Source organism: Hordeum vulgare, chromosome 4H (assembly GCF_904849725.1).
Source record: "Hordeum vulgare subsp. vulgare chromosome 4H, MorexV3_pseudomolecules_assembly, whole genome shotgun sequence".
In the NCBI taxonomy this organism is placed as follows: domain Eukaryota; kingdom Viridiplantae; phylum Streptophyta; class Magnoliopsida; order Poales; family Poaceae; genus Hordeum; species Hordeum vulgare.
In genome coordinates, this window is record NC_058521.1 from 603138384 (window position 1) to 603164746 (window position 26363).

Consider the following 26363-nt stretch of genomic DNA (forward strand, 5'->3'; position numbering starts at 1 on the left):
TTGCATATTTGAGAATTTGACAAAACTATGATAATGAAAAGTGTTTGAAATTGAATAAATAATGCAAAACTATTTTCTATTTTCATAATTAATGATTTTGACTATACAAACTATTATCTATTTTGTTATTTTCAATTAAAAACTATGTTTATTAAAAATTCTTTTTGCATATTTGAGAATTTGACAAAACTATGATAATGAAAAGTGTTTGAAATTGAATAAATAATGCAAAACTATTTTCTATTTTCATAATTAATAATTTTGACTATCCAAACTATTATCTATTTTGTTATTTTCAATTAAAAACTATGTTTATTAAAAATTCTTTTTGCATATTTGAGAATTTGACAAAACTATGATAATGAAAAGTGTTTGAAATTGAATAAATAATGCAAAACTATTTTATGACTTGAAAAGCACTACAAATGAACTCTGAAAATGTTGAAATTTGGCATGCTATCATAATTTCACCCACATAGCATGTGTTAAAAATTTGAGAGGGCTACGACAAAAACTGGATGCACTTCGTGTACAAAATGGACAATCTCTCTCGAAGTATCAGCGTTTCGAACGAGAACTCATCTCTTACAAAGGGATTTCATTTTTTTGAACTTATTTGAACTCCATACTTTTTGTGTGTTCAAAATGCATCATTCAAAGGCACATCACAAAATTTCAACAATTTCTGACTTCATTTGGTATTCTTCGTGCATTTACTTATTTTTTTTGAGCTAGTTGACCCTGAAATTGAAAAGCACTACAAATGAACTCTGAAAATGTTGAAATTTGGCATGCTATCATCATTTCACCCACATAGCATGTGTTAAAAAGTCGAGAGGGCTACGACAAAAACTAGATGCACTTCGTGTACAAAACGGACAATCTCTCTCGAAGTATCAGCGTTTCGAACGAGAACTCATCTCTTACAAAGAGATTTCATTTTTTTGAACTTATTTGAACTCCATACTTTTTGTGTGTTCAAAATGCACCATTCAAAGGCACATCACAAAATTTCAACAATTTCTGACTTCATTTGGTATTCTTCGTGCATTTACTTATTTTTTTGAGCTAGTTGACCCTGAAATTGAAAAGCACTACAAATGAACTCTGAAAATGTTGAAATTTGGCATGCTATCATCATTTCACCCACATAGCATGTATGGTGGACACTCCCTCACCTGATTTTTCGACCGTCGATGATGGTCGCTACTCCTTCTTCCCCTAGTGCATAACAAATATCTAGCACAACGAGAAGAAGGAGAAGCAACCCCCACAACAACAGTCGGCATTCTTCTTCTCTCATGTATGGTGGACACTCCCTCACCTGATTTTTTGACCGTCGATGATGGTCGCTATTCCTTCTTTCCCTAATGCATAACAAATATCTAGCACAAGGAGAAGAAGGAAAAGCGACCCCCACAACAAAAGTGGTTCCGCGGCACGCCACGTGGTTCCGCTGCACGCCACGTGGGACTAATGGTCTTTCATTTTTAAATGACTGTTTTAACCAAAAACAGATCTGTTACAAAAGGGATTTCATTTTTTGAACTTATCTGAACTGAAGACTTTTTGTATATATATGTGGTCGAAATGCATGATACCATGAAGTTAGAAAGGGCTAAACCATTCAAAAGTAGCAAATGAAGTTAGAAAGGGCTAAACCATTCAAATTTGGAAACTATAATGGCACAAACAGAAACTAGACATATATAAATTGGTCCAAGCAGTACATGATACTAGTCCAAACAGTACATAATAATAGCTATCATAGATATATATATTCGAGGTGACGCTGGCCATAGTTGACGACTCGAATCAGAATGTCCACCTTATTCGAGGTGACGCTGGCCATAGTTGACGACTCGAATCTTGTGGTACAACTCGTATGAAACGTATGCATCTTTTGCTGCATACTCAATGTTGATACGATCAAGTGGGGCCTTCTCCCAAAGTTTGTGCTGAGACTTTGGGAAATTGGTCTTCATATCACCATATTCCTCGTCGATCAAGGCAACTGCCATATGAGCCATCGAAGTCCTAACATGTCGAAGCCTGAATACCGTTTGGAGATCAATGAGGCAACCAGTTGGTATCTCAATACCGAAGCTGTACCTCATCTTCAGCTTGTCGTTCGTTATGTCAACGGTAGCAAAAGTGATGTCGCTGCGAAGGAAGTCCATGAGTTCTGGACAATGCTTGTCACTACTGCAACAGAAACAAATTAAAATGGAACAAATGTTAAATACTGCTGCAATAAGGAAACATGTTTCACTACAACTAAAGAGAAAATTATCTTTAGGATTCAAATAGAACATATGCAATGGAACCTAGAGAGATCACTATATCTATCCAATGGAACCTAGAGAGATCACTAGCTATATGCAATTTTCATGACTATGACATATCATATTGCTATCCAATGGAACCTAGAGAGATCACTAGCTATATGCAATTTTCATAAACTTGGATCAAAGAACACCGCATAAAATTGTATCACTACAACTATGATTTCAATGGAACATATTGAACCAATCAGATTTTTCAGATTGTGGAACACTATTCCAATCAGATTGTGTTCCCTTCAACTAATCAAAATTGTTTCACTACAACTATTTGAAGCGAACCAACTATGATTCCAATGGAACATATTAAACACTAGTTGATTCTAATACGATTTTTCAGATTATGGAACACTATTCCAATCAGATTGTGTTCCCCTTCAACTAATCAAAATTGTTTCACTACAACTATTTGAAGGGAACCAACTATGATTGAAACAAATAAACTTACAATGTCATTACCTTGGATCAAAGAAAGCCTCAAAACTTACCTCGCCCATTGGAAGATCAAGACATGGTGTGCGAAGCATAGATGGATGACGGCAACACCGCGTTGATCGGCCGTGTACTCCAGATCAAGCCCCAAGAACTTCTCATGATCCATTGCGGCGTCAAGCCATCGTTCCTTCAACTGTTCAAGAAAATACGGCATCTCCCTGCTCTCGTTCGTGTACACGACATCGAGCTTGGTCTTGCCATGTGCGAGCACCTCTCCAAAGCGAGTTGGCATGGTGGAAGAAGAGAAGGGAAGAAGAGAGGAGAAGAACAGAGCAAGAGCGAGAGAGAAGAAGAAACAGAGAAATGGCGACTCTGCTTCGGTTCGTGCTTTTCATCGCCTGAAACGATGCGGGATGCAAACCATTTGGGCCTTTAGTCCCGGGTTGAGCCACCAACCGGACTAAAGAGGTATACCAACGGTTGCCACCACTACGGCAGGCCACATGTTAGGCCTTTAGTCCCGGGTTGAGCCACCAACCGGGACTAAAGGGGGATACGAACGGTTGCCACCACCACTGCCCACCGCGTAGCCCTTTAGTCCCTGTATGGGACACGAACCGGGACTAAAGGCTCCTTACGGGCCGGGACTAAAGCCTCGAGGGAGGCATTGAGAATTGGGGCGACGTGGCCGGGCCTTTAGTCCCGGCCCAGGGGCAGGCCGGGACTAAAGGGTCCCAGCCAAAGGCCCGTTTTCCACTAGTGTGATGAGCATTTCAGATTTTTTTAATATTTAGCTTGCTAATTTTTCGTATCTTTTAGATATTTAGTTGCCTATTTTTAAAATAAACAAGTAAATATTTGCATGAGAAATGGTCCTTACATATTCGGCAAATGCCGGTTATATATTTACAAAATATTTACTGTCTGTTCATAAAATGCTCATCATATGAAAAAAAGTGTTCATCATGTATTAATAAAATGTCTGCCATATGTTGACGAAAATTTTACCGTGTATTCAGAATATGCTGATCAGATGTAAAAAAAGTGTTCATTACATATTAACAAAAAGCCTGCATATATTTAGGAAATGTTTACAGTAGAAAATGCTCATCATATGCAAAAAAGTTTTCACCACCAAATACGGTCATCGTGTATTAAAAATATTCATTGTTTATTAATAAAATGTTCAACCCATATTAAAAAATGTCATCGTACATGAAAATAATATGAATCAAATGAAGGGAGAAGAAACAACGCGGTGTGACATGAGAATAATATTATATTATTACCACAGAACAAACAAACTAAATATTTAAAAATAAGAAAATATTAGGAAAAAGAGGGCAAAATGCTAAATTGGTTAAGGGTGGAAAGACATTCTGGGGGTGAAGAAAAGAAAAGAAAAGAAAAGAAAAGGACTCTTTGGTCACGGGAAAACCGAAGTGTGTACTTGGGCATGGTTTCGGCCGACGACCATGCAACTTCGTCCTAGCCAAAACCGAGGAGCTCTTCGGTCCAACTCTGCCACTCTTCGGCCTAGGCGAGACCAAAGAGTGCCTTTTCGGCCTAAGCGAGTCCGAAGAGTACCTTTTCGGCTTTAGTGAGGACGGCGGGGTCATAGGAAGTTTTATGAAAAGATAATAGCTTTCATAATAATGTTTATTATAGATATGATGTTGTCACATCCTTATTTACTTTTTATCAACAACTATCTCTCTCTATCTAAACTTGTGGTCATGTTTACTAAGTTTGGTATTCGCTCGAGGGCAGGCGGAGTCTAAGCTTAGGGGACATGATACATCCATTTTGTATCATTCTTTTCTAATGTTATTTAACAATTTTTAGAGTTATATTCCACTTTATGATGCAATTCCAATTACTTTTCTCTTTTAAATTGCAAGATACATCACAAAACAGAGATTGCAAGCAACTGGAATTCAGAGTGAGAAAAAGCTACAATAGAGATAGCTATTCTCCGGATGTCGAAATGACCCGAGGCCCCACGGAGGCCCACCACTAGTAGAAAAACTACTTTACGTGAGATACTTTAGTTCCGGTTTGTAAACGGACCAGCACTAATGTGACCATTAGTCCAGGTTCCAACGGCTAGGGGGCCGGGCACTATTAGTACCGGTTCGTGACACGAACCGGGAATAAAGGAGTGGTGGCAGGCTGGGGCCCCACTAGCACCTTTAGTCCCGCTTTGTGGCATAAACCGGTACTAGAAGCTCACATTTAGTACCAGTTTGTGTCATGAACCGAGACTAAAGGTTTTCCTGTATAAACCCTTCATCTAGCTCGCGTGCGAGCTGTGTGTTCTTCCCCTTTCCTCTCCTCTCTGCTCTTCGCCAAAGCTCGAGCTCATCCTTCATTTTGCCCAAAATTAGTCAATATTTGAAGGCCACCCATCCATCCAAATGATAAAAAGGTTAGCAACTTTGTCCTTTTATCTCTCATTGCTAGATTAGCTCTTGCAATGCTCTATAAGTATAGTGATTTGTGGGTTTTACTTTGGGAGTAATTATATGTGGTAGTTTATTTAATTTATATGCAATTTGAGCTCTAATTAACTCTTAGTTTGCATATGTAGGTGTGGCTTACTTAGTGCTTTCCCGTCCCCGTCCTAACCACCGTTGATCGCACGCACCGTCCCGTCGCCAGCACCACCTTGGTGAGCCTTTTGTTCTTATTATCTTTTTTATATAAAAAATCATGTTTGTGTGATTTAGATATATAGTTACTTTTATAATTTTCTTACCCGTACATTGTTTGTTATACATAATAGCATGGTTTTAATATTCGTCCCCGTCGGCCCTCGTCCGGTTTATGATTCAGATGTGGTATATTCTCTTTTATAACTATTTGTTGCATTTCATGTTTATGAAAATTCATGCCCATCAAGTTGACATAGATGTTTTTATCTAGGAGGTATGTGAACCGGAAATTCCAACAGACCCTCTTGTCGAGAGGTTAAATTTAGTTGAAAAAGAAAATGAGTATTTGAAAGAAAAATTGCAAAGAATTGAAGAAGAGAAGATGAAACTAGAGTTCTATGTTGTCGATGTCGTCGATGATCGCAAGATCAAGATGGAGAAAATGCGCTTGAAGATTAGAAAGATTAGAAAATATGTCATTGATAGTGAGGCTTGGTATCATTATGATGTTGGATTAATTGTTACATTAGTTGCGATCTTGATCACATTTGTTGTTGCATTTAAATGCTTTAGCTAGAGAGTTTGTATGTTGTTTTATGAGAATAAGTGTGTATGAACTTGTATTAATTTGGTCTTTTCGGTGTTGTGTAATGAAGATGAGTCGGCAATGGATGTAGGATGACCGATGTGTTGGAATTATGCCTGAGAGGCAATAATAAATATAGTTATTATTATAATTCCTATATCAAGATAATCGTTTATTATCCATGCTATAATTGTATTGAATGAAGACTCATTTACATGTGTGGATACATAGACAAAACACTGTCCCTAGCAAGCCTCTAGTTGGCTAGCCAGTTGATCAAAGATAGTCAATGTCTTCTGATTATGAACAAGGTGTTGTTGCTTGATAACTGGATCACGTCATTAGGAAAATCACGTGATGGACTAGACCCAAACTAATAGACGTAGCATGTTGATTGTGTCATTTTGTTGCTACTGTTTTCTGCGTGTCAAGTATTTGTTCCTATGACCATGAGATCATATAACTCACTAACACCGGAGGAATACTTTGTGTGTATCAAACGTCGCAACGTAACTGGGTGACTATAAAGATGCTCTACAGGTATCTCCGAAGGTGTTCGTTGAGTTAGTATGGATCAAGACTGGGATTTGTCACTCCGTGTGACGGAGAGGTATCTCGGGGCCCACTCGGTAATACAACATCACACACAAGCCTTGCAAGCAATGTAACATAGTGTAAGTTGCGGGATCTTGTATTACGGAACGAGTAAAGAGACTTGCCGGTAAACGAGATTGAAATAGGTATGCGGATACTGACGATCGAATCTCGGGCAAGTAACATACCGAAGGACAAAGGGAATGACATACGGGATTGTATGAATCCTTGGCACTGAGGTTCAAACGATAAGATCTTCGTAGAATATGTAGGATCCAATATGGGTATCCAGGTCCGGCTATTGGACATTGACCGAGGAGTCTCTCGGGTCATGTCTACATAGTACTCGAACCCGCAGGGTCTGCACACTTAAGGTTTGACGTTGTTTTATGCGTATTTGAGTTATATGGTTGGTTACCGAATGTTGTTCGGAGTCCCGGATGAGATCACGGATGTCACGAGGGTTTCCGGAATGGTCCGGAAACGAATATTGATATATAGGATGACCTCATTTGATTACCGGAAGGTTTTCGGAGTTACCGGGAATGTACCGGGAATGACGAATGGTTTCCGGGAGTTCACCGGGGGGGGGGGGGGGGGGGGAAACCCACCCCGGGGAAGCCCATAGGCCTTGAGCGTGGCGCACCAGCCCTTAGTGGGCTGGTGGGACAGCCCAAAAGGGCCCTATGCGCATTGGAAGAAAAATCAAAGAGAAAAGAAAAAAAGGAGGAGGTGGGAAAGGAAAGAAGGACTCCACCCACCAAACCAAGTAGGACTCGGTTTGGGGGTGAGTCCTTCCCCCCTTTGGCTCGGCCGACCCCCTTGGGGCTCCTTGAGCCCCAAGGCAAGGTCCCCCCTCTCCCACCTATATATACGGAGGTTTTAGGGCTGATTTGAGACGACTTTTCCACGGCAGCCCGTGTTGGGGAACGTCGCATGGGAAACAAAATTTTTCCTACGCGCACGAAGACCTATCATGGTGATGTCCATCTACGAGAGGGGATGAGTGATCTACGTACCCTTGTAGACCGTACAGCAGAAGCGTTAGTGAACTCGGTTGATGTAGTGGAACGTCCTCACGTCCCTCGATCCGCCCCGCGAACAATCCCGCGATCAGTCCCACGATCTAGTACCGAACGGACGGCACCTCCGCGTTCAGCACACGTACAGCTCGACGATGATCTCAGGCTTCTTGATCCAGCAAGAGAGACGGAGAGGTAGAAGAGTTCTCCTGGCAGCGTGACGGCGCTCCGGAGGTTGGTGATGATCTCGTCTCAGCAGGGCTCCGCCCGAGCTTCGCAGAAACGCGATCTAGAGGAAAAACTGTGGAGGTATGTGGTCGGGCTGCCATGGAAAAGTCGTCTCAAATCAGCCCTAAAACCTCCGTATATATAGGTGGGAGAGGGGGGGCCTTGCCTTGGGGCTCAAGGAGCCCCAAGGGGGTCGGCCGAGCCAAGGGGGGAAGGTCTCCCCCCCAAACCGAGTTGGACTTGGTTTGGTGGGTGGGAGTCCTTCCTTCCCTTCCCACCTCCTCCTTTTTTTTCTCTTTCTCTTTGATTTTTCTTCCAATGCGCATAGGACCCTTTTGGGCTGTCCCACCAGCCCACTAAGGGCTGGTGCGCCACCCTCAAGGCCTATGGGCTTCCCCTGGGTGGGTTGCCCCCCGGTGAACTCCCGGAACCCATTCGTCATTCCCGGTACATTCCCGGTAACTCCGAAAACCTTCCGGTAATCAAATGAGGTCATTTTATATATCAATCTTCGTTTCCGGACCATTCCGGAAACCCTCGTGATGTCCGTGATCTCATCTGGGACTTCGAACAACATTCGGTAACAAACCATATAACTCAAATACGCATAAAACAACGTCAAACCTTAAGTGTGCAGACCCTGCGGGTTCGAGAACTATGTAGACATGACCCGAGAGACTCCTCGGTCAATATGCAATAGCGGGACCTGGATGCCCATATTGGATCCTACATATTCTACGAAGATCTTATCATTTGAACCTCAGTGTCAAGGATTCATATAATCCCGTATGTCATTCCCTTTGTCCTTCGGTATGTTACTTGCCCGAGATTCGATCGTTAGTATCCGCATACCTATTTCAATCTCGTTTACCGGAAAGTCTCTTTACTCGTTCCGTAATACAAGATCCCGCAACTTACACTAAGTCACATTGCTTGCAAGGCTTGTGTGTGATGTTGTATTACCGAGTGGGCCCCGAGATACCTCTCCGTCACACGGAGTGACAAATCCCAGTCTTGATCCATACTAACTCAACTAACACCTTCGGAGATACCTGTAGAGCATCTTTATAGTCACCCAGTTACGTTGCGACGTTTGATACACACAAAGTATTCCTCCGGTGTCAGTGAGTTATATGATCTCATGGTCATAGGAACAAATACTTGACACGCAGAAAACAGTAGCAACAAAATGACACGATCAACATGCTACGTCTATTAGTTTGGGTCTAGTCCATCACGTGATTCTCCTAATGACGTGATCCAGTTATTAAGCAACAACACCTTGTTCATAATCAGAAGACACTGACTATCTTTGATCAATTTACTAGCCAACTAGAGGCTTGCTAGGGACAATGTTTTGTCTATGTATCCACACATGTAAATGAGTCTTCATTCAATACAATTATAGCATGGATAATAAACGATTATCTTGATACAGGAATTATAATAATAACTATATTTATTATTGCCTCTAGGGCATAATTCCAACAGCCCGGCCACATACCTCCACGGTTTTTCCTCTAGATCGCGTTTCTGCGGAGCTCGGGCGGAGCCGTGCTGAGACGAGATCATCACCAACCTCCGGAGCGCCGTCACACTGCCGGAGAACTATTCTACCTCTCCATCTCTCTTGCTGGATCAAGAAGGCCGAGATCATCGTCGAGCTGTACGTGTGCTGAACGCGGAGGTGCCGTCCGTTCGGCACTAGATCGTGGGACTGATCGCGGGATAGTACGCGGGGCGGATCGAGGGACGTGAGGACGTTCCACTACATCAACCGCGTTCACTAACGCTTCTGCTGTACGGTCTACAAGGGTACGTAGATCACACATCCCCTCTCGTAGATGGACATCACCATGATAGGTCTTCGTGCGCGTAGGAAAATTTTTGTTTCCCATGCGACGTTCCCCTACAGTGGCATCATGAGCTAGGTTCATGCGTAGATGTCTTCTCGAGTAGAACACAAAAGTTTTTGTGGGCGGTGATGTGCGTTTTGCTGCCCTCCTCAGTCTTTTCTTGATTCCGCGGTATTGTTGGATTGAAGTGGCTTGGACCGACATTACTCGTACGCTTACGAGAGACTGGTTTCATCGCTATGAGTAACCCCGTTGCTCAAAGATGACTGGCAAGTGTCGGTTTCTCCAACTTTAGTTGAATCGGATTTGACCGAGGAGGTCCTTGGATGAGGTTAAATAGCAACTCATATATCTTCGTTGTGATGTTTACGTAAGTAAGATGCGATCCTACTAGATACCCATGGTCACCACGTAAAACATGCAACAACAAAATTAGAGGACGTCTAACTTGTTTTTGCAGGGTATGCTTGTGATGTGATATGGCCAACGATGTGATGTGATATATTGGATGTATGTAATGATCATGTTGTAATAGATAATATCGACTTGCACGTCGATGGTACGGCAACCGGCAGGAGCCATAGGGTTGTCTTTATACTAATGTTTGTGCTTGGAGATGCGTTTACTATTTTGCTAGGATGTAGCTTTAGCAGTAATAGCATGAGTAGCACGACAACCCCGATGGCGACACGTTGATGGAGATCATGGTGTGGTGCCGGTGAAAAGAAAATCGTGCCGGTGCTTTGGTGATGGAGATCAAGAAGCACGTGATAATGGCCATATCATGTCACTTATGAATTGCATGTGATGTTAATCCTTTTATGCACCTTATTTTGCTTAGAACGACGGTAGCATTATGAGGTGATCTCTCACTAAAATTTCAAGACGAAATTGTGTTCTCCCCGACTATGCACCGTTGCTACAGTTCGTCGTTTCGAGACACCACGTGATGACCGGGTGTGATAGACTCAACGTTCACATACAACGGGTGCAAAACAGTTGCGCACAGCGGAACACTCGTGTTAAGCTTGACGAGCCTAGCATGTGCAGACATGGCCTCGGAACACATGAGACCGAAAGGTCGATCATGAATCATATGGATGATATGATTAGCATAGGGATGCTTACCACTGAAACTATACTCAACTCACGTGATGATCGGACTTGAGCTAGTGTAAGTGGATCATGAACCACTCAAATGACTAGAGAGATGTACTTTTTGAGTGGGAGTTTAGCGAATAATTTGATTAAGTTAAACTCTAATTATCTTGAACATAGTCTAAGTCCACTTTGAATATATTTGTGTTGTAGATCATGGCTCATGCGACAGTCACCCTGAATTTTAATACGTTCCTAGAGAAAGCTAAGTTGAAAGATGATGGAAGCAACTTTGTGTTGGGTAACGTAGCATAAATTCAAAATTTTCCTACGCATGTTCAGATCTTCCTATGGAGAGACCAGCAACGAGAGAGGGGTAAGAGCATCTTCATACCTTTGAAGATCGCTAAGCTGAAGCGTTTGCTAGAGCGCGGTTGATGGAGTCGTACTCGCAGCGATTCCGATCTAGTGCCGAACAACGGCACCTCCGCGTTCAATACACGTGCAGCCCGGAGAGGTCTCCCGCACCTTGATCCAGCAAGGAGGAGGGAGAGGTTGGGGGAAGAAGACCAGCAACACGACGGCGTGGTGTTGGTGGAGAGACGAGGTCTCCCGGCAGGGCTTCGCCAAGCGCCGGCAGAGAGGAGGAGGAAGAAGTGCAGGGCTGCGCCGAGGGAGAGGGAAAACTGTGTCCTCCAAAGGCCAAAAGTGCCCACTATATATAGGGGAAGGGGAGAGGGGGTGCCACCCCTAGGGTTCCCACCCTAGGGGGTGCGGCAGCCCTCCTAGATGGGGTTTGTGGCGGCCAGATGGGGAGGAGGGGGTGGCGCACCCCTCTGGTGGGCCTAAGGCCCACCTAAGTTAGGGTTCCCCCCTCTTTTTCTTTCCCCTGCGCCATGGGCTGAGTGGGGAGGCGCACCAGCCCAACTAGGGGCTGGTTCCCACCCCCACTTAGCCCATATTACCTCTTGGGGTCGCAGCCCCCCTTCGGTGGTCCCCCGGGACCACCTCCGGTGGTCCCGGTGGTCCCGGTACGTTACCGGTGATGCCCGAAACACTTCCGGTGTCCGAAACCATCCGTCCTATATATCAATCTTTACCTACGGACCATTCCGGAGCTCCTCGTGACGTCCGGGATCTCATCCAGGACTCCGAACAACTTTCGGTAATCTCGTATAACAATTCCCTATAACCCTAGCGTCATCGAACCTTAAGTGTGTAGACCCTACGGGTTCGGGAGACATGCAGACATGACCGAGAGACCTCTCTGGCCAATAACCATCAGCGGGGTCTGGATACCCATGGTGGCTCCCACTAGCTCCACGATGATCTCATCGGATGAACCACGATGTTAAGGATTCAATCAATCCCGTATACGATTCCCTTTGTCTGTCGGTATAGAACTTGCCCGAGATTCGATCGTCGGTATACCTATACCTTGTTCAATCTCATTGCTGGTAAGTCTCTTTACTCGTTCCGTAGCACGTCATCGTGTGACTAACTCCTTAGTCACTTTGAGCTCATGATGATGTTCTACCGAGTGGGCCCAGAGATACCTCTCCGTCACACGGAGTGACAAATCCCGATCTCGATTCGTGCCAACCCAACAGACACTTTCGGAGGTACCCGTAGTGCACCTTTATAGTCACCCAATTACGTTGTGACGTTTGATACACCCAAAGCACTCCTACAGTATCCGGGAGTTGCACAATCTCACGGTCGAAGGAAAAGATACTTGACATTAGAAAAGCATTAGCATACGAACAATACGATCTAGTGCTAGGCTTAGGATTGGGTCTTGTCCACCACATCATTCTCCCAATGATGTGATCCCGTTATCAATGACATCCAATGTCCATGATCAGGAAACCATGATCATCTATTGACTAACGAGCTAGCTAACTAGAGGCCTGCTAGGGACACATTATGATCTATTCATTCACACATGTATTAGTGTTTCCTGTTAATACAATTATAGCATGAACGATAGACGATTATCATGAACAAGGAAATATGATAATAACCATTTTATTATTGCCTCTAGGGCATATTTCCAACAGTCTCCCACTTGCACTAGAGTCAATAATCTAGTTACATTGTGATGTATCGAACACCCATAGCATTATGGTGCTGATCATGTTTTGCTCGTGGAAGAGGTTTAGTCAACGGGTCTGCAATATTCAGATCCGTGTGTACTTTACAAATATCTATCACTCCAGTTTGGACATGGTCCTGGATGGAGTTGTAGCGGCGCTTGATGTGCTTCGTCTTCCGGTGAAACCTGGGCTCTTTGGCTATGGCAATGGCTCCAGCGTTATCACAGAAGAGTGTCATAGGACCCGACGCGCTTGGAACCACTCCAAGGTCGGTGATGAGATCCTTCATCCAAATTCCTTCATGAGCCGCTTCTGAAGCAGCTATGTACTCCGCTTCACATGTAGATGCTGCCACGACTTCTTGCTTGCTGCTGCACCAGCTCACTGCCCCACCATTCAACACATATACGTATCCGGTTTGTGACTTAGAGTCATCCGGATCTGTGTCGAAGCTAGCATCGACGTAACCCTTTACGACGAGCTCTTCGTCACCTCCATAAACGAGAAACATTTCCTTAGTCCTTTTCAGGTACTTAAGGATATTCTTGACCGCTGTCCAGTGTTCCGCACCGGGATTACTTTGGTACCTCCCTACCAAGCTTATCGCAAGGTTTATATCAGGTCTGGTACACAGCATGGCATACATTAGAGAGCCCACGGCTGAAGCGTAGGGGACAGAACTCATCTTCTCTCTATCTGCTGCCGTGGTCGGCGACTGAGTCTTACTCAATCTCATACCTTGCAAAACTGGCAAGAACCCTTTCTTTGAGTTTTCCATATTGAATTTCTTCAATATCTTGTCAAGGTATGTACTTTGCGAAAGACCTATGAGGCGTCTCGATCTATCTCTATAGATCTTGATGCCTAATATGTATGCAGCTTCTCCAAGGTCCTTCATTGAAAAAATCTTGTTCAAATAGGCCTTTATGCTCTCCAACATCTCTATATCATTCCCCATCAATAATATGTCATCCACATATAGTACGAGGAAAGCTACAGAGCTCCCACTCACTTTCTTGTACAGACAGGCTTCTCCGTAAACCTGTATGAACCCAAACGCCTTAATCACCTCATTAAAGCGAATGTTCCAACTCCGAGATGCTTGCATCAGCCCATAGATGGAGCGCTGGAGCTTGCATACTTTGTTAGCACCTTTAGGATCGACAAAACCTTCTGGTTGCATCATATACAACTCTTCCTTAAGATTCCCGTTAAGGAACGCTGTTTTGACGTCCATTTGCCAAATTTCATAATCATAAAAGGCGGCAATTGCTAACATGATTCGGACTGATTTCAGCTTCGCTACGGGAGAGAAAGTCTCTTCGTAGTCAACTCCTTGAATTTGTCGAAAACCCTTTGCGACAAGTCGAGCTTTGTAAACGGTTACATTACCGTTTGCGTCAGTCTTCTTCTTGAAGATCCATTTATTTTCTATGGCTCGCCGTTCATCGGGCAAGTCTACCAAATTCCATACTTTGTTCTCATACATGGATCCTATCTCGGATTTCATGGCCTCAAGCCATTTGTTGGAATCCGGGCCCGCCATCGCTTCTTCATAGTTCGAAGGTTCACCGTTGTCTAACAACATGATTTCCATCACAGGGTTGCCGTACCACTCTGGTGCGGAGCGTACCCTTGTGGACCTTCGTGGTTCAGTAGTAACTTGATCCGAAGCTTCATGATCATCATCATTAACTTCCTCTTCAGTCGGTGTAGGCACCACAGGAACAACTTCTTGCGCTGCGCTACTTTCCTGTTCGAGAGGGGGTGTAATTACCTCATCAAGTTCTACCTTCCTCCCACTTACTTCTTTCGAGAGAAACTCTTTCTCTAGAAAGGATCCGTTCTTGGCAACAAAGGTTTTACCTTCGGATCTAAGATAGAAGGTATACCCAATAGTTTCCTTAGGGTATCCTATGAATACGCATTTCTCCGCTTTGGGTTCGAGCTTTTCTGGTTGAAGTTTCTTCACATAAGCATCGCAGCCCCAAACTTTAAGAAACGACAACTTAGGTTTCTTGCCAAACCATAGTTCATACGGTGTCGTCTCAACGGATTTAGACGGTGCCCTATTTAAAGTGAATGCTGCAGTTTCTAATGCGTATCCCCAAAATGATAGCGGTAAGTCGGTGAGAGACATCATAGATCGTACCATATCTAATAAAGTGCGATTACGACGTTCAGACACTCCGTTTCGCTGCGGTGTGCCAGGCGGCGTTAGTTGTGAAACAATTCCACACTTCCTTAGGTGTGTGCCAAACTCGTGACTCAAATATTCTCCTCCACGATCAGATCGCAGACATTTAATTTTTCTGTCACGTTGATTCTCAACCTCACTCTGAAATTCCTTGAACTTTTCAAACGTCTCAGATTTGTGTTTCATCAAGTAGATATACCCATACCTACTCAAATCATCGGTGAGAGTGAGAACATAACGATAACCACCGCGAGCTTCAACGTTCATTGGACCACACACATCAGTATGTATTATTTCCAATAAGTCGGTGGCTCTCTCCATTATTCCTGAGAATGGAGTCTTAGTCATCTTGCCCATGAGGCACGGTTCGCATGTGTCAAATGATTCAAAGTCAAGAGACTCTAGCAGTCCATCAGTATGGAGCTTCTTCATGCGCTTAACGCCGATATGACCAAGGCGGCAGTGCCACAAGTATGTGGGACTATCATTATCAACTTTGCATATTTTGGTACTCACACTATGAATATGTGTAACATCACGATCGAGATTCATCAAGAATAAACCATTCACCAGCGGAGCATGACCATAAAACATATCACTCATATAAATAGAACAACCATTATTCTCTGACTTAAATGAGTAGCTGTCTCGCATTAAGCAAGACCCTGATACAATGTTCATGCTTAAAGCTGGTACTAAATAACAATTATTAAGGTTTAAAACTAATCCCGACGGTAGATGTAGAGGTAGCGTGCCGACGGCGATCACATCGACCTTTGAACCATTCCCGACGCACATCGTCACCTCGTCCTTGGCCAGTCTCCGCCTATTCCGCAGTTCCTGCTTTGAGTTGCAAATGTGAGCAACAGCACCGGTATCAAATACCCAGGAGCTACTACGAGCGCTGGTAAGGTACACATCAATAACATGTATATCATATATACCTTTAACGTTGCCGGCCTTCTTGTCCGCTAAGTATTTGGGGCAGTTCCGCTTCCAGTGACCTTTTCCCTTGAAGTAGAAGCACTCAGTCTCAGGCTTGGGTCCGTTCTTTTTCTTCTTCCCGGCATCTGGCTTACCGGGCGCGGCAACAGCTTTGCCGTCTTTCTTGAAGTTCTTCTTACCCCTGCCTTTCTTGAAACTAGTGGTCTTGTTGACCATCAACACTTGATGCTCCTTCTTGATTTCTACTTCTGCAGACTTGAGCATCGAGTACAACTCGGGAATGGTTTTCTCCATCCCTTGCATGTTGTAGTTAAGCACAAAGCCTTTGTAGCTTGGTGGGAGAGACTGGAGGATTCTGTGAATGATAGCATCATCCGGAAGTTCGACTCCAAGTGAAGTCAGACGACCGTGTAACCCAGACATTTTGAGTATGTGCTCACTGACAGAACTGTTCTCCTCCATCTTACAGCTGAAGAACTTGTCGGAGACTTCATATCTCTCGACACGGGCATGAGCTTGAAAAACTAGCTTCAGCTCTTGGAACATCTCATATGCCCCGTGCTGCTCAAAACGTCTTTGGAGCCCCGTTTCTAAACTGTATAACATGCCACACCTGACCAGAGAGTAGTCATCACTCCGCGCTTGCCAGACGTTTAGAACGTCCTGGGCTGCTGCGGGAGCGGGAGGGTCACCTAGCGGCGCATTAAGGACATAAGCCTTTTTAGCTGCTTCAAGGATGAGCTTCAAGTTGCGAACCCAGTCCGCATAGTTGCTACCATCATATTTCAGCTTGTTTTTCTCTAGGAATGCGTTGAAGTTGAGGTTGACGTTGGACATCTACAATATTTATAAAGACAACTTTTAGACTAAGTTCATGACAATTAAGTTCATTTAATCAAATTAAGTATGAACTCCCACTTAAATCGACATCCCTCTAGTCATCTAAGTGATACATGATCCATGTTGACTAACCCGTGTCCGATCATCACGTGAGACGGACTAGTCACCATGGTGAGCAACTTCATGCTGATCGTATTCAACCATACGACTCATGTTCGACCTTTCGGTCTCTTGTATTCGAGGTCATGTCTGTACATGCTAAGCTCGTCGAGTCAACCTAAGTGTTTTGCGTGTGTAAATCTGGCTTACACCCGTTGTATGCGAACGCTAGAATCTATCACACCCGATCATCACGTGGTGCTTCGAGACAACGAACCCTCGCAACGGTGCACACTTAGGGGAATACGTTCTCGAAATTTTAGGAGGGATCATCTTATTATGCTACCGTCGTTTTAAGCAATAAGATGTAAAACATGATAAACATCACAATGCAATCATATAGTGACATGATATGGCCATTATCATCTTTGCTCATTCGATCTCCATCTTCAGGCATCGCATGATCATCATCGTCACCGGCGTGACACCATGATCTCCATCATCATGATCTCCATCATCGTGTCTCCGTGAAGTCGTCACGCCAACTACTACTATCACTACTACTATGGCTAACCGTTAGCAATGAAGTAAAAGTAGCAAGCACATGGCGTTGCATCTCATACAATAAATTAAGACAACTCCTATGGCTCCTGCCGGTTGTCATACTCATCGACATGCAAGTCGTGAAACCTATTACAATAACATGATCATCTCATACATCATACATGCAACATCACAACTTTGGCCATATCACATCACATGTCAAACCCTGCAAAAACAAGTTAGACGTCCTCTAATTGTTGTTGCAAGTTTTACGTGGCTGATTTGGGTTTCTAGCAAGAACGCCTTCTTACCTACGTGACAGCCACAACGATGATATGCCAAAGCTATTTACCCTTCATAAGGACCCTTTTCATCAAATCCAATCCGACTAGAGTAGGAGAGACAGACACCCGCTAGCCACCTTTATGCACGATGTGCATGTCTGTCGGTGGAACCAGTCTCACGTTTGCGTACGTGTAAGGTCGGTCCGGGCCGCTTCATCGCACAATACCGCCGGAAAGGAATAAGACTAGTAACGGGAAGCAAATTGACAAACCATCGCCCACAACTTTTGTGTTCTACTCGTGCATAGAATCTACGCATAGAAAACCTGGCTCGGATGCCACTGTTGGGTAACGTAGCATAAATTCAAAATTTTCCTATGCATGTTCAGATCTTCCTATGGAGAGACCAGCAACGAGAGAGGGGTAAGAGCATCTTCATACCTTTGAAGATCGCTAAGCGGAAGCGTTTGCTAGAACACGGTTGATGGAGTCGTACTCGCAGCGATTCCGATCTAGTGCCGAACAACGGCACCTCCGCGTTCAACACACGTGCAGCCCGGTGACGTCTCCCGCACCTTGATCCAGCAAGGAGGAGGGAGAGGTTGGGGAAGAAGACCAGCAACACGATGGCGTGGTGTTGGTGGAGAGACGAGGTCTCCCGGCAGGGCTTCGCCAAGCGCCGCCAGAGAGGAGGAAGAAGTGCAGGGCTGCGCCGAGGGAGAGGGAAAACTGTGTCCTCCAAAGGCCAAAAGTGCCCACTATATATAGGGGAAGGGGAGAGGGGGTGCCACCCCTAGGGTTCCCACCCTAGGGGGTGCGGCAGCCCTCCCAGATGGGGTTTGTGGCGGCCAGATGGGGAGGAGGGGGTGGCGCACCCCTCTGGTGGGCCTAAGGCCCACCTAAGTTAGGGTTCCCCCCTCTTTTTCTTTCCCCTACGCCATGGGCTGAGTGGGGAGGCGCACCAGCCCAACTAGGGGCTGTTTCCCACCCCCACTTAGCCCATCTTACCTCTTGGGGTCGCAGGCCCCCTTCGGTGGTCCCCCGGGACCACCTCCGGTGGTCCCGGTGGTCCCGGTACGTTACCGGTGATGCCCGAAACACTTCCGGTGTCCGAAACCATCCGTCCTATATATCAATCTTTACCTCCGGACCATTCCGGAGCTCCTCGTGACGTCCGGGATCTCATCCGGGACTCCGAACAACTTTCGGTAATCTCGTATAACAATTCCCTATAACCCTAGCGTCATCGAACCTTAAGTGTGTAGACCCTACGGGTTCGGGAGACATGCAGACATGACCGAGACACCTCTCTGGCCAATAACCATCAGCGGGGTCTGGATACCCATGGTGGCTCCCACTAGCTCCACGATGATCTCATCGGATGAACCACAATGTCAAGGATTCAATCAATCCCGTATACGATTCCCTTTGTCTGTCGGTATAGAACTTGCCCGAGATTCGATCGTCGGTATACCTATACCTTGTTCAATCTCGTTGCTGGTAAGTCTCTTTACTCGTTCCGTAGCACGTCATCGTGTGACTAACTCCTTAGTCACTTTGAGCTCATGATGATGTTCTACCGAGTGGGCCCAGAGATACCTCTCCGTCACACGGAGTGACAAATCCCGATCTCGATTCGTGCCAACCCAACAGACACTTTCGGAGGTACCCGTAGTGCACCTTTATAGTCACCCAATTACATTGTGACGTTTGATACACCCAAAGCACTCCTACAGTATCCGGGAGTTGCACAATCTCACGGTCGAAGGAAAAGATACTTGACATTAGAAAAGCATTAGCATACGAACAATACGATCTAGTGCTAGGCTTAGGATTGGGTCTTGTCCACCACATCATTCTCCCAATGATGTGATCCCGTTATCAATGACATCCAATGTCCACGATCAGGAAACCATGATCATCTATTGACTAACGAGCTAGCTAACTAGAGGCCTGCTAGGGACACATTGTGATCTATTCATTCACACATGTATTAGTGTTTCCTGTTAATACAATTATAGCATGAACGATAGACGATTATCATGAACAAGGAAATATGATAATAACCATTTTATTATTGCCTCTAGGGCATATTTCCAACAGTCTCCCACTTGCACTAGAGTCAATAATCTAGTTACATTGTGATGTATCGAACACCCATAGCATTATGGTGCTGATCATGTTTTGCTCGTGGAAGAGGTTTAGTCAACGGGTCTGCAATATTCAGATCCGTGTGTACTTTACAAATATCTATCACTCCAGTTTGGACATGGTCCTGGATGGAGTTGTAGCGGCGCTTGATGTGCTTCGTCTTCCGGTGAAACCTGGGCTCTTTGGCTATGGCAATGGCTCCAGTGTTATCACAGAAGAGTGTCATAGGACCCGACGCGCTTGGAACCACTCCAAGGTCGGTGATAAGCTCCTTCATCCAAATTCCTTCATGAGCCGCTTCTGAAGTAGCTATGTACTCCGCTTCACATGTAGATGCTGCCACGACTTCTTGCTTGCTGCTGCACCAGCTCACTGCCCCACCATTCAACACATATACGTATCCGGTTTGTGACTTAGAGTCATCCGGATCTGTGTCGAAGCTAGCATCGACGTAACCCTTTACGACGAGCTCTTCGTCACCTCCATAAACGAGAAACATTTCCTTAGTCCTTTTCAGGTACTTAAGGATATTCTTGACCGCTGTCCAGTGTTCCGCACCGGGATTACTTTGGTACCTCCCTACCAAGCTTATCGCAAGGTTTATATCAGGTCTGGTACACAGCATGGCATACATTAGAGAGCCCACGGCTGAAGCGTAGGGGACAGAACTCATCTTCTCTCTATCTGCTGCCGTGGTCGGCGGCTGAGTCTTACTCAATCTCATACCTTGCAAAACTGGCAAGAACCCTTTCTTTGAGTTTTCCATATTGAATTTCTTCAATATCTTGTCAAGGTATGTACTTTGCGAAAGACCTATGAGGCGTCTCGATCTATCTCTATAGATCTTGATGCCTAATATGTATGCAGCTTCTCCAAGGTCCTTCATTGAAAAAATCTTGTTCAAATAGGCCTTTATGCTCTCCAACATCTCTATATCATTCCCCATCAATAATATGTCATCCACATATAGTACGAGGAAAGCTACAGAGCTCCCACTCACTTTCTTGTACAGACAGGCTTCTCCGTAAACCTGTATGAACCCAAACGCCTTAATCACCTCATTAAAGCGAATGTTCCAACTCCGAGATGCTTGCATCAGCCCATAGATGGAGCGCTGGAGCTTGCATACTTTGTTAGCACCTTTAGGATCGACAAAACCTTCTGGTTGCATCATATACAACTCTTCCTTAAGATTCCCGTTAAGGAACGCTGTTTTGACGTCCATTTGCCAAATTTCATAATCATAAAAGGCGGCAATTGCTAACATGATTCGGACTGATTTCAGCTTCGCTACGGGAGAGAAAGTCTCTTCGTAGTCAACTCCTTGAATTTGTCGAAAACCCTTTGCGACAAGTCGAGCTTTGTAAACGGTTACATTACCGTTTGCGTCAGTCTTCTTCTTGAAGATCCATTTATTTTCTATGGCTCGCCGTTCATCGGGCAAGTCTACCAAATTCCATACTTTGTTCTCATACATGGATCCTATCTCGGATTTCATGGCCTCAAGCCATTTGTTGGAATCCGGGCCCGCCATCGCTTCTTCATAGTTCGAAGGTTCACCGTTGTCTAACAACATGATTTCCATCACAGGGTTGCCGTACCACTCTGGTGCGGAGCGTACCCTTGTGGACCTTCGTGGTTCAGTAGTAACTTGATCCGAAGCTTCATGATCATCATCATTAACTTCCTCTTCAGTCGGTGTAGGCACCACAGGAACAACTTCTTGCGCTGCGCTACTTTCCTGTTCGAGAGGGGGTGTAATTACCTCATCAAGTTCTACCTTCCTCCCACTTACTTCTTTCGAGAGAAACTCTTTCTCTAGAAAGGATCCGTTCTTGGCAACAAAGGTTTTACCTTCGGATCTAAGATAGAAGGTATACCCAATAGTTTCCTTAGGGTATCCTATGAATACGCATTTCTCCGCTTTGGGTTCGAGCTTTTCTGGTTGAAGTTTCTTCACATAAGCATCGCAGCCCCAAACTTTAAGAAACGACAACTTAGGTTTCTTGCCAAACCATAGTTCATACGGTGTCGTCTCAACGGATTTAGACGGTGCCCTATTTAAAGTGAATGCTGCAGTTTCTAATGCGTATCCCCAAAATGATAGCGGTAAGTCGGTGAGAGACATCATAGATCGTACCATATCTAATAAAGTGCGATTACGACGTTCAGACACTCCGTTTCGCTGCGGTGTGCCAGGCGGCGTTAGTTGTGAAACAATTCCACACTTCCTTAGGTGTGTGCCAAACTCGTGACTCAAATATTCTCCTCCACGATCAGATCGCAGACATTTAATTTTTCTGTCACGTTGATTCTCAACCTCACTCTGAAATTCCTTGAACTTTTCAAACGTCTCAGATTTGTGTTTCATCAAGTAGATATACCCATACCTACTCAAATCATCGGTGAGAGTGAGAACATAACGATAACCACCGCGAGCTTCAACGTTCATTGGACCACACACATCAGTATGTATTATTTCCAATAAGTCGGTGGCTCTCTCCATTATTCCTGAGAATGGAGTCTTAGTCATCTTGCCCATGAGGCACGGTTCGCATGTGTCAAATGATTCAAAGTCAAGAGACTCTAGCAGTCCATCAGTATGGAGCTTCTTCATGCGCTTAACGCCGATATGACCAAGGCGGCAGTGCCACAAGTATGTGGGACTATCATTATCAACTTTGCATATTTTGGTACTCACACTATGAATATGTGTAACATCACGATCGAGATTCATCAAGAATAAACCATTCACCAGCGGAGCATGACCATAAAACATATCACTCATATAAATAGAACAACCATTATTCTCTGACTTAAATGAGTAGCTGTCTCGCATTAAGCAAGACCCTGATACAATGTTCATGCTTAAAGCTGGTACTAAATAACAATTATTAAGGTTTAAAACTAATCCCGACGGTAGATGTAGAGGTAGCGTGCCGACGGCGATCACATCGACCTTTGAACCATTCCCGACGCACATCGTCACCTCGTCCTTGGCCAGTCTCCGCCTATTCCGCAGTTCCTGCTTTGAGTTGCAAATGTGAGCAACAGCACCGGTATCAAATACCCAGGAGCTACTACGAGCGCTGGTAAGGTACACATCAATAACATGTATATCATATATACCTTTAACGTTGCCGGCCTTCTTGTCCGCTAAGTATTTGGGGCAGTTCCGCTTCCAGTGACCTTTTCCCTTGAAGTAGAAGCACTCAGTCTCAGGCTTGGGTCCGTTCTTTTTCTTCTTCCCGGCATCTGGCTTACCGGGCGCGGCAACAGCTTTGCCGTCTTTCTTGAAGTTCTTCTTACCCCTGCCTTTCTTGAAACTAGTGGTCTTGTTGACCATCAACACTTGATGCTCCTTCTTGATTTCTACTTCTGCAGACTTGAGCATCGAGTACAACTCGGGAATGGTTTTCTCCATCCCTTGCATGTTGTAGTTAAGCACAAAGCCTTTGTAGCTTGGTGGGAGAGACTGGAGGATTCTGTGAATGATAGCATCATCCGGAAGTTCGACTCCAAGTGAAGTCAGACGACCGTGTAACCCAGACATTTTGAGTATGTGCTCACTGACAGAACTGTTCTCCTCCATCTTACAGCTGAAGAACTTGTCGGAGACTTCATATCTCTCGACACGGGCATGAGCTTGAAAAACTAGCTTCAGCTCTTGGAACATCTCATATGCCCCGTGCTGCTCAAAACGTCTTTGGAGCCCCGTTTCTAAACTGTATAACATGCCACACCTGACCAGAGAGTAGTCATCACTCCGCGCTTGCCAGACGTTTAGAACGTCCTGGGCTGCTGCGGGAGCGGGAGGGTCACCTAGCGGCGCATTAAGGACATAAGCCTTTTTAGCTGCTTCAAGGATGAGCTTCAAGTTGCGAACCCAGTCCGCATAGTTGCTACCATCATATTTCAGCTTGTTTTTCTCTAGGAATGCGTTGAAGTTGAGGTTGACGTTGGACATCTACAATATTTATAAAGACAACTTTTAGACTAAGTTCATGACAATTAAGTTCATTTAATCAAATTAAGTATGAACTCCCACTTAAATCGACATCCCTCTAGTCATCTAAGTGATACATGATCCATGTTGACTAACCCGTGTCCGATCATCACGTGAGACGGACTAGTCACCATGGTGAGCAACTTCATGCTGATCGTATTCAACCATACGACTCATGTTCGACCTTTCGGTCTCTTGTATTCGAGGTCATGTCTGTACATGCTAAGCTCGTCGAGTCAACCTAAGTGTTTTGCGTGTGTAAATCTGGCTTACACCCGTTGTATGCGAACGCTAGAATCTATCACACCCGATCATCACGTGGTGCTTCGAGACAACGAACCCTCGCAACGGTGCACACTTAGGGGAATACGTTCTCGAAATTTTAGGAGGGATCATCTTATTATGCTACCGTCGTTTTAAGCAATAAGATGTAAAACATGATAAACATCACAATGCAATCATATAGTGACATGATATGGCCATTATCATCTTTGCTCATTCGATCTCCATCTTCAGGCATCGCATGATCATCATCGTCACCGGCGTGACACCATGATCTCCATCATCATGATCTCCATCATCGTGTCTCCGTGAAGTCGTCACGCCAACTACTACTATCACTACTACTATGGCTAACCGTTAGCAATGAAGTAAAAGTAGCAAGCACATGGCGTTGCATCTCATACAATAAATTAAGACAACTCCTATGGCTCCTGCCGGTTGTCATACTCATCGACATGCAAGTCGTGAAACCTATTACAATAACATGATCATCTCATACATCATACATGCAACATCACAACTTTGGCCATATCACATCACATGTCAAACCCTGCAAAAACAAGTTAGACGTCCTCTAATTGTTGTTGCAAGTTTTACGTGGCTGATTTGGGTTTCTAGCAAGAACGCCTTCTTACCTACGTGACAGCCACAACGATGATATGCCAAAGCTATTTACCCTTCATAAGGACCCTTTTCATCAAATCCAATCCGACTAGAGTAGGAGAGACAGACACCCGCTAGCCACCTTTATGCACGATGTGCATGTCTGTCGGTGGAACCAGTCTCACGTTTGCGTACGTGTAAGGTCGGTCCGGGCCGCTTCATCGCACAATACCGCCGGAAAGGAATAAGACTAGTAACGGGAAGCAAATTGACAAACCATCGCCCACAACTTTTGTGTTCTACTCGTGCATAGAATCTACGCATAGAAAACCTGGCTCGGATGCCACTGTTGGGTAACGTAGCATAAATTCAAAATTTTCCTATGCATGTTCAGATCTTCCTATGGAGAGACCAGCAACGAGAGAGGGGTAAGAGCATCTTCATACCTTTGAAGATCGCTAAGCGGAAGCGTTTGCTAGAACACGGTTGATGGAGTCGTACTCGCAGCGATTCCGATCTAGTGCCGAACAACGGCACCTCCGCGTTCAACACACGTGCAGCCCGGTGACGTCTCCCGCACCTTGATCCAGCAAGGAGGAGGGAGAGGTTGGGGAAGAAGACCAGCAACACGATGGCGTGGTGTTGGTGGAGAGACGAGGTCTCCCGGCAGGGCTTCGCCAAGCGCCGCCAGAGAGGAGGAAGAAGTGCAGGGCTGCGCCGAGGGAGAGGGAAAACTGTGTCCTCCAAAGGCCAAAAGTGCCCACTATATATAGGGGAAGGGGAGAGGGGGTGCCACCCCTAGGGTTCCCACCCTAGGGGGTGCGGCAGCCCTCCCAGATGGGGTTTGTGGCGGCCAGATGGGGAGGAGGGGGTGGCGCACCCCTCTGGTGGGCCTAAGGCCCACCTAAGTTAGGGTTCCCCCCTCTTTTTCTTTCCCCTACGCCATGGGCTGAGTGGGGAGGCGCACCAGCCCAACTAGGGGCTGTTTCCCACCCCCACTTAGCCCATCTTACCTCTTGGGGTCGCAGGCCCCCTTCGGTGGTCCCCCGGGACCACCTCCGGTGGTCCCGGTGGTCCCGGTACGTTACCGGTGATGCCCGAAACACTTCCGGTGTCCGAAACCATCCGTCCTATATATCAATCTTTACCTCCGGACCATTCCGGAGCTCCTCGTGACGTCCGGGATCTCATCCGGGACTCCGAACAACTTTCGGTAATCTCGTATAACAATTCCCTATAACCCTAGCGTCATCGAACCTTAAGTGTGTAGACCCTACGGGTTCGGGAGACATGCAGACATGACCGAGACACCTCTCTGGCCAATAACCATCAGCGGGGTCTGGATACCCATGGTGGCTCCCACTAGCTCCACGATGATCTCATCGGATGAACCACAATGTCAAGGATTCAATCAATCCCGTATACGATTCCCTTTGTCTGTCGGTATAGAACTTGCCCGAGATTCGATCGTCGGTATACCTATACCTTGTTCAATCTCGTTG